Source organism: Lupinus angustifolius, chromosome LG11 (genome assembly GCF_001865875.1).
Source record: "Lupinus angustifolius cultivar Tanjil chromosome LG11, LupAngTanjil_v1.0, whole genome shotgun sequence".
In the NCBI taxonomy this organism is placed as follows: domain Eukaryota; kingdom Viridiplantae; phylum Streptophyta; class Magnoliopsida; order Fabales; family Fabaceae; genus Lupinus; species Lupinus angustifolius.
In genome coordinates, this window is record NC_032019.1 from 4419922 (window position 1) to 4429483 (window position 9562).

Below are 9562 nucleotides of genomic sequence, written 5' to 3' on the forward strand. Positions count from 1 at the left end.
ATCATCTCATCTTTTTGGATAATGAACTGATCCCTTTTAGGATGAGTGATTGTTCCTCTCAACAAGTGTTGCTCCCGAAATCAAACCTTTGATCTTTTAGTCGTCATAGGGATCATGCGAGGACTTATAGCACTAGACCAATACTCTGTTAGTATAATTTATCATATCTAATGGTATATATTAATTTTGTTTGACTCACACATTAAAAGGAAATAAAAAAGGAGCTGAAAAGAGATAAAATCAGATATTTTTCTATAACTAAGCATATATATTTTCATCATATGAGTATGAAACTAATATCTTCATGATGTGTAACTATCAATTTCAACAAATATCGTTCTCAATAATTAGATCTTTGATCTCAAACTAGTATAATTCATGGGGATCTAGTGTGAGCTTACAACATAAGATCAACACCTCCTTGGTAAATGATACTTAAATATTAATTTCGATTTGAGAATGAGTTAAAAAATTTACAATGAAAATATGACAATAAGAATAGTTAGTATTTTTAAGATTAGATATATTATCATTTATTAGCAATATATCATTTCAAAATCAAAAATTTATTTAATATTCTTTGAAACAAAATCTAAATAACACGATGTATGAAAAATAAATATGGTATGATTTTGCAATTGTAGTAGAAAATTAACGTATTTTGAGAATAATATCAAATTTGATTTGGTAGATTGTAAAGAATAAGAATTGTGCCAAGAATGGCAACCATAAATACACTAGAACCTAGTTTTCTACTTATACAACCATAAATGGCAACCAAATTTTCTACTTCTACAACAATAATTAAAACCAAATCTTGTACTTACACACATAAAAATACACTAGAAAATATTAAAGAACCTAGTTTTCTACTTATTCAACCATAAATGACAATCAAATTTTCTCTCTTAAAACTCGCACAACCAATCCACATTAGAAAGAATAAGAATTGCACTATCATCCATGTTCTGACTCATATTGGTATGTTGGATTCCCCCAACCTCTATTGACCATACTGCCAATTGTGTGTTCCTTTAGTATTGTCTCTCTTGTTCTTTGTCAATGTTATTTCTATCACAATATGTAACTTTTATTCATTAAAATGGAAAATCAAATAAATAAGAATATACACTTAACTAATTTTAAACATATGAAACGTAATAATCATATTAAGGATAAAAGAGACTCATATATACTTGTTTTCTTTAATTCATCTTTTGAATGAGTAATAATCACACTAAGGTGTAGGAGATTCATAAGTATTTTTCTTATTTTCCTTAAATCATAAGTGTATTTATATTACTATATAAGCAAAAAAATAGCTTTTAAAATGAATAAGTTTAATATGTAATATTATATTAGTAATTACAAAACATTTTTTAGTATATACTATATGTGAATGTCTATTTAATATTTGTAGCATAAATATTATAGATACTACCGTGTTAACATGTACTATCGTGGCGGTTAACCCAAATTTCTATTATTTGATATTGAGCGTAAAATATGTAAGATATATTTAAAAAAAATTATCTTTCAAAAAAGAATAAGTCAAAAATCTTTGGTCTGAATTTGTTTTAATAACTCTCTAAAATTGTGAATTTTTTGAGTCAGAAAGTTGGTGGAACTATCATTGCACTGATTGTTTTTTTAATAAATTGAACATGAATGTAAGATAGGTTTTGTGTGATTAATAATTAGTTTTTCGTGTAATAATGTACTTTGCATCCTTATCTTCACTCGTGGTCATCAAACCTCTTTTTATTTATACAGACATTAGATAGAAGAGGGTGCATGAGGCTCTAGAAGAAATGAAACATAAAGAAAATAAGTGATATATCCTAAGTTAAAGCAAAGAAGATAGTAAGTGACTAAGTCCAATTCAATCACTGGCAATCAAACGAATATTTAAAATATAAACAAGAACAGAATAATATAAAAGTGTAATAATGAAGAAACAAAGAGAAATTTATTGAATGACGTTTATATATGTTTTCCCTTTACATTATTTTTTAACATTTAAAAAGGGAAAAGTTGAGATATATAAATTATACATGTTCAATTACCTAATGTCTTTTATTTCTTTAGGCATGTTTTATTTTTATATTATAGTATATAAATATCTATGTATAAAAATTGAGTCATTGCATGAACATAATGAGTTGAATTATGCTTAACTCAAATTTAATTTATTATTTAATAAGCTGTATATCTAGCTCAATTTTAATTCGAGTGATAAATTCATTTCCAATCCTAATAGTAGCATGTACATGATCTCTAAAAGTATTATTAGAGTCGGCCATAAAGTTGAAAAAAAGGTAGCGTACAATACAATTTAGCGTCGATCTTGCATCGAGTAGGGTGATGCTACTATTAATAGTACTTTATTCTCAATGTTAATTTTTTTTTATCCAATTCATGATTTTAGCATTGACAACTCTACACAAGGTTGTAAATGCTCTATAATTTTTAATCCGCTTGGGAGAATGTAGCTCACACCAATATAAATGAAAGATTAAATATTCATTTTAGCCTCTAATATTTTTTGACTATACCAGTTTGATCCCTTAAAAGTTGAAAAGTCTAAAATGATCATAAATATTTGAAATGTGGACCAAGTTAGTCTTTTTAATATGTCTTACAACATTTGATAGAGACTAATTTGACTCACATTAGAAATTTTTAGAAACCATTTGGGGGTTTTAATTTTTCGAAGGACCAAAGTGGTAAGATCGAAAAACATGAAGGACAAAAATTGACATTTACTCTAAATTAAAAAAGTAATGTTTTTTTCCAATATGAAACTGAAATTAAACAATGTAACCTTGTGTAAAAGCCTTTTCCACAAAGCTAACTTAGGTGATTCACAATTTTTGATATTATCATGGGTGTCCCTTCACCCTATAAATAAGAACTAATTCCTTTTGGTGTGTAGTTGTTCCTCACAACAATTGTTGCTCCAAAGAAAGTGATTCACATTTGTTGTAGTTGGTAATGTGACTAATATTATATGGCCTGTAATAAAACAAGAGTTGGTATCTATTGATAGTGAGTGCCAAAATTTATCTTACAATAAATCTCATCATTTAATTTTATTTTCTTTGAATGGATGATATAGATTCACACACAAAATTAAACTTCACATGTATCAAGTGCCAAATTGTGAATGAAATGTACATGAATTTTTTGGTGGGTAGAGAAGTGTCTGAACTACGAATCGGACAAAAACTGTAGCACCTTTTTAATTGCTTTAATTAATTGATCTAAATACTTTGGTAACTAAACTGGAATTTAATTTTAAGATAAGATTGAGAACGCAATAATATAAGGATTTAAACAAGCTAAGAACCAACAATGTGTTGGTTTAGTAGTGCGAGACTTAGCTAGATCTCAATGTACATCAAAAGACCAATGATTAGATTTTTGTAAGCAACATTTATTTGGAGGAATAATCATGTACCTTAAAAATAATTAGTTCCTTATAAATAAGATGATGAGTTATATCGGTTTTACCAAAAACTCATGTGAATAAAGCTTTAAGATTTTCGATCAATATAACTTATACTAGAGCATTATGATGTTGTTCGTTCAATATAACCAACTCTTTTTATTGAAATTACTAGAGCATTATGACGTTGTTCGTTCAATGTATCCAACTCTTTATTGAAAAAAGAATTTAGTTATTATTATTATAATAGTCTCTTATGTTTTGATTTTCCTCTTGTAACTCCCCAACACACATAAACACACTAATAACCATATCACAAGTCAATATAATGAATATGTCATTAAGTACTTATCACTGAAGGAATTATTCACTTTTTAAACTATCTAAAAAAATTGTTTAGCTATGATAGCTAACTATGTATTTATACAAATTCTAAGTAAGTCTAAGCCAATAAAAAAAGTAAGAGAAAGATGGATACAAACTAAAGAGGTGTCAATCATGCCGTGAATCTCTTCAGCTTGAGAAAATGTAAAAATTATGAGGGACCACTTCAACAACTTTTGTGGGTCGTAGGTTACAGTTATCTTTTGTTAGTCGAATTTGTTTGATATTGTATAATATTTTATATCTTATAATTTTACAAAGATATAGAATAGCATTAAATTGTAAAATATGTTGGCCTAACTAATTAAATTGGTATAGACATTATACAATTTTAGATTGATATTACTCGTTTCCTATGACATAGTACAACATTCATTAGTTTTAATATTTTAATTTTTAGGTTTAAAATGTATATATTTTTATACATTTAGCCTCTATATTTATCGACCCAAATCATTATTAGGTGAATTCTAGTAAATGAGTCTTGAAATTATCATTTATTACGACTGCATCATTAGCTTCATAATTCAAACCTGTAAATACATCTCATTAATATAAATAAATCACAACAAGATTTCCAATCCAATATGATTTGTAACTTTTTTTTATAAACAAAAATGTATTAGAAGAGAGCATATGGATACTCTCTTACCAACAAATTGTTGGTATAATAGTGTAAGGCCCCATTGGATTCTCAAGGTTGAGAGTTCAATTTCTGGGAGCAGCACTTGTTGGGAGGGGCAGTCACAAATCCCACAGGATATTAATTCTTTACCCAAAAAGGTAAGAGGATACCCTTGGTAATACAAAAAATATGGATATACTCCATTCAATTATAAAACATCAACATTAACCATTACTCCAAACACATATTAGCATTGAAATTTATTAAAAACAAACAATCCTTAATTATGTTAATGAACAACTCAAGAAAAATACAAGCATCCATTTCCTACATTTATAAAAGTTTTATATAACTCGGTTAAAATAAGAATGTGCTGAAACTTTGATAGCATCATTTGTCTGAGAATAATTTAAATCATGATATATAAATAAGACATCACATGAAGTTAGCAACGAAAAAGAAAATTACTTGAAGCGCATACTAACAGAATGGCAAAGAAGCTAAGTATAACAAAAGACATCTTCATATTTTGTTGGTGTAGTGATATTGTTTTATTGTCAGCGTTGTCGTGGGAACTTTTATAGGTGAAATAATACATATGATTTGTGGGACAAAACTCATTTAGTGAGTAAATTTAATATGCATGAATCTACACTAAATTTGATGCTGAATTATTAATTAAATACAATGCCTCAATAATTTATTATAACTTTTTCCGGTAAATGGTATCATCTCATCTTTTTGGATAATGAACTGATCCCTCTCAGTATGAGTGATTGTTCCTCTCAACAAGTGTTGCACCCGAAATCAAACCTTTGACCTTTTAGTCACCATAGGGATCATGCGGGGACTTATAGCACTAGACCAATACTTTGTTAGTATAATTTATCATATCTAATGGTATATATTAATTTTGTTTGACTCACACATTAAAAGGAAATAAAAAAGGAGCTGAAAAGAGATAAAATCAGATATTTTTCTATAACTAAGCATATATATTTTCATCATATGAGTATGAAACTAATATCTTCATGATGTGTAACTATCAATTTCAACAAATATCGTTCTCAATAATTAGATCTTTGATCTCAAACTAGTATAATTCATGGGGATCTAGTGTGAGCTTACAACATAAGATCAACACCTCATTGGTAAATGATACTTAACTATTAATTTTGATTTGAGAATGAGTTAAAAAATTTACAAGGAAAATATGACAATACGAATAGTTAGTATTTTTAAGATTAGATGTATTATCATTTATTAGCAATATATCATTTCAAAATTAAAAATTTATTTAATATTCTTTGAAACAAAATCTAAATAACGCGATGTATGAAAATTAAATATGGTATGATTTTGCAATTGTAGTAGAAAATTAATGTATTTTGAGAATAATATCAAATTTGATTTGGTAGATCATAGAGAATAAGAATTGTGCCAAGAATGGCAACCATAAATACACTAGAACCTAGTTTTCTACTTATACAACCATAAATGGCAACCAAATTTTCTACTTCTACAACAATAATTAACAACCAAATCTTGTACTTACACACATAAAAATACACTAGAAAATATTAAAAACCTAGTTTTCTACTTATACAACCATAAATGACAATCAAATTTTCTCTCTAAAAACTTGCACAACCAATCCACATTAGAAAGAATAAGAATTGCACTATCATCCATGTTCGGACTCATATTGGTATGTTGGATTCCCCCAACCTCTATTGACCATGCTGCCAATCGTGTGTTCCTTTAGTATTGTCTCTCTTGTTCTTTGTCAATGTTATTTCTATCACGATATGTAACTTTTATTCATTATAATGTAAAATCAAATAAATAAGAATATACTCTAAACTAATTTTAAACATATGAAACGTAATAATCATATTAAGGATGAAGGAGACTCATACATATTTATTTCTTTTCTTCAATTCATCTTTTGAATGAGTAATAATCACACTAAGGTGTAGGAGTTTTCATAAGTATTTTTCTTATTTTCCTTAAATCATAAGTGTATTTATATTACTATATAAGCAAAAAAAATAGCTTTTAAAATGAATAAGTTCAATATGTAATATTATATTAGTAATTACAAAACATTTTTTAGTATATACTATATGTGAATGTCTATTTAATATTTATAACATAAATATTAGAGATACTATCGTGTTAACATGTATTATCATGACAGTTAACCCATATTTCTATTATTTGATATAGAGCGTAGAATATGTTAGAGATATTTAAAGAAATTATCTTTCAAAAAAGAATAAGTCAAAAATCTTTGGTCTGAATTTGTTTTAATAACTCTCTAAAATTGTGAATTTTTTGAGTCAGAAAGTTGGTGGAACTATCATTGCACTGATTGTTTTTTTAATAAATTGAACATGAATGTAAGATAGGTTTTGTGTGATTAATAATTAGTTTTTCGTGTAATAATGTACTTTGCATCCTTATCTTCACTCGTGGTCATCAAACCTCTTTTTATTTATACAGACATTAGATAGAAGAGGGTGCATGAGGCTCTAGAAGAAATGAAACATAAAGAAAATAAGTGATATATCCTAAGTTAAAGCAAAGAAGATAGTAAGTGACTAAGTCCAATTCAATCACTGGCAATCAAACGAATATTTAAAATATAAACAAGAACAGAATAATATAAAAGTGTAATAATGAAGAAACAAAGAGAAATTAATTGAATGACAATTATATATGTTTTCCCTTTACATAATTTTTTAACATTTAAAAAGGGAAAAGTTGAGATATATAAATTATACATGTTCAATTACCTAATGTCTTATATTTATTTAGGCATGTTTTATTTTTATATTATAGTATATAAATATCTATGTATAAAAATTGAGTCATTGCATAAACATAATGAGTTGAATTATGCTTAACTCAATTTTAATTTATTATTTAATAAGCTGAATTTCTAGCTCAATTTTAATTCAAGTGATAAGTTCATTTCCAATCCTAATTGTAGCATGTACATGATCTCTAAAAGTATTATTAGAGTCGACCAGAAAGTTGAAAAAAGGTAGCGCTACAATACAATTTAGCGTCGGTCTTGCATCGAGTAGGCTGATGCTACTATTAATAGTACCTTATTCTCAATGCTAATTTTTTTTGATCCAATTCATGATTTTTAGCATTGGGTAAAAGTTCATATATTATTTTTTTGGATGACCTTTTCGCATGGACAATGATCCATTCTAATTTTTTGCAGTGACAACTCTACACAAGTTTGTAAATGTTCTATAATTTTTAATCCGCTTGGGACAACGTAACTCACACCAAGATAAATGAAAGAGTAAATATTCATTTTAGCCTAAGCGAGGAGCCTCGCCCAAGAAAAAAGGAAGTCTCTCGTTCAAGCGAGGGACCGTCGCTCAAGCGGGTGGCTGTCTCTCAAGTGACGAATGAAGAAAGAATATGCTAATTCTGTGCCTGCCCCTCGCCTAAGCGAGGGAGGCTCCCTCAAGCGAGCTGTTCAGGATTCAAAGTGGTACCTCTCTCGCTCAAGCGAAAATCTCTAGCTTGAGTGAGAGACTAGAAGTTGAAATATATATAGGCAGTTAGAGACTAAAAAGTGGGGGTAACACCATCATTCTACCAAGCTTTTGTACGAAATTAGAGAGCGAAACACTGGGGAGTAAGAGAAAAGTCGTGGGAACGACTTAGATCGATATTTTCTTGTATTTCGCATGAGATGAATGTTGTAATAGGAAGGATGTTTGGCTAAATTTTCAGTGTTGGGATTGAGATGTAATCTTCTAACTTTTTTTCTAGTGGATTCAATTCTTAAATGCATTTTAGTTATTTGATTTTGGAAAGTTTATCCTATGTTTAATGCATGAAATTACTTTGCTACTGAATTCATGATCTTAGATCCAAGTTTAACTAGGAAGTTGAACTTGGTATCCAATCTAGATTATCTTCCTTGCTAAATCACTGTTCTAGGAATGGGCAGTGATGTAAGAATTGCTTTTACATTGAACTTAATGCTAGATAATTTGTTAAATATCCAAGGAATTGGTATTTAAGTAATAATCTACGGATTTTGTACTCAAGGAATTGATACAAATGATTTGAAGAAAATTTGCATCAAAATCTATAACTTCACAAGTTATATGGAATTGAATCTAAGGATTGAAAATGGAAAGAAAGATGAACTTCAATCCCAACACATTTAATTTAATAGTTTAATTTTTAGACTATAACAATTATTTTCAAAACCCAAATGATCATAAATACCAAATTTTGTAACTTCATGTTCAATCTACTTTATAAGGAATTGATCTAAATCCAATCTGCTCTCTGAGGACGATATCTCGGTATTTACCGGTTATTACTTGAACAATATGGTTCACTTGCCATACGAAAATAGTTAACAAGTTTCTGGCGCCACTTCTAAGGAGCAATAAGAAGTTTATATTAGTTCAATAACGAGTTTATTGAGTATTTTAAATAACTATTTTTTATTCTTTGTAGTATAATTAACTCTTGTGCTAACCCTTGTTGTAGTATGCTTATTTATGCTTTTGTGAGGTAAGACTATTGAAGAACAACTATAGTACAATCCAGAAATTGAGAAGTCAGCCAAAAGCAAACGTAAGAAAGCAAAAGAGAAGAAGAAGCAAGGGAATCAACAAGTAAAGGGTAGCTCTGAACAATCAATACAGTCAGAGTCTCAGTTAGAGAAAATGGAGAATGTCAATGCTGCTACATGGAATAATCAGCAGCCTAATCCTTCAAGGAGGACGTTGGGTGAATATGCAATGTATCAAGGTCTAAGGCACTACTCAAGCATTGTTATTCCACACACAGAGAATAGTTGAAATAAAGCCAACATATCTGAATCTGGTTAGTGCACACCAATTCTCTCAGAAGGATTATGAAGATCCTTATGCACATCGAGACAACTTCTATGAATTGGTGGCAACAATGCGTTATATTGATGCTGAAAGAGAAGCTGCATACATGATGTTGTTCCCATTCTCTCTGTTGGGTGAAGCTAGGGAGTGGCTAAAATCCCATCCAACTCAGAGCTTGACTAGTTGGAGAGACTTGGAGTCAAAGTTTTTGACTAGGTT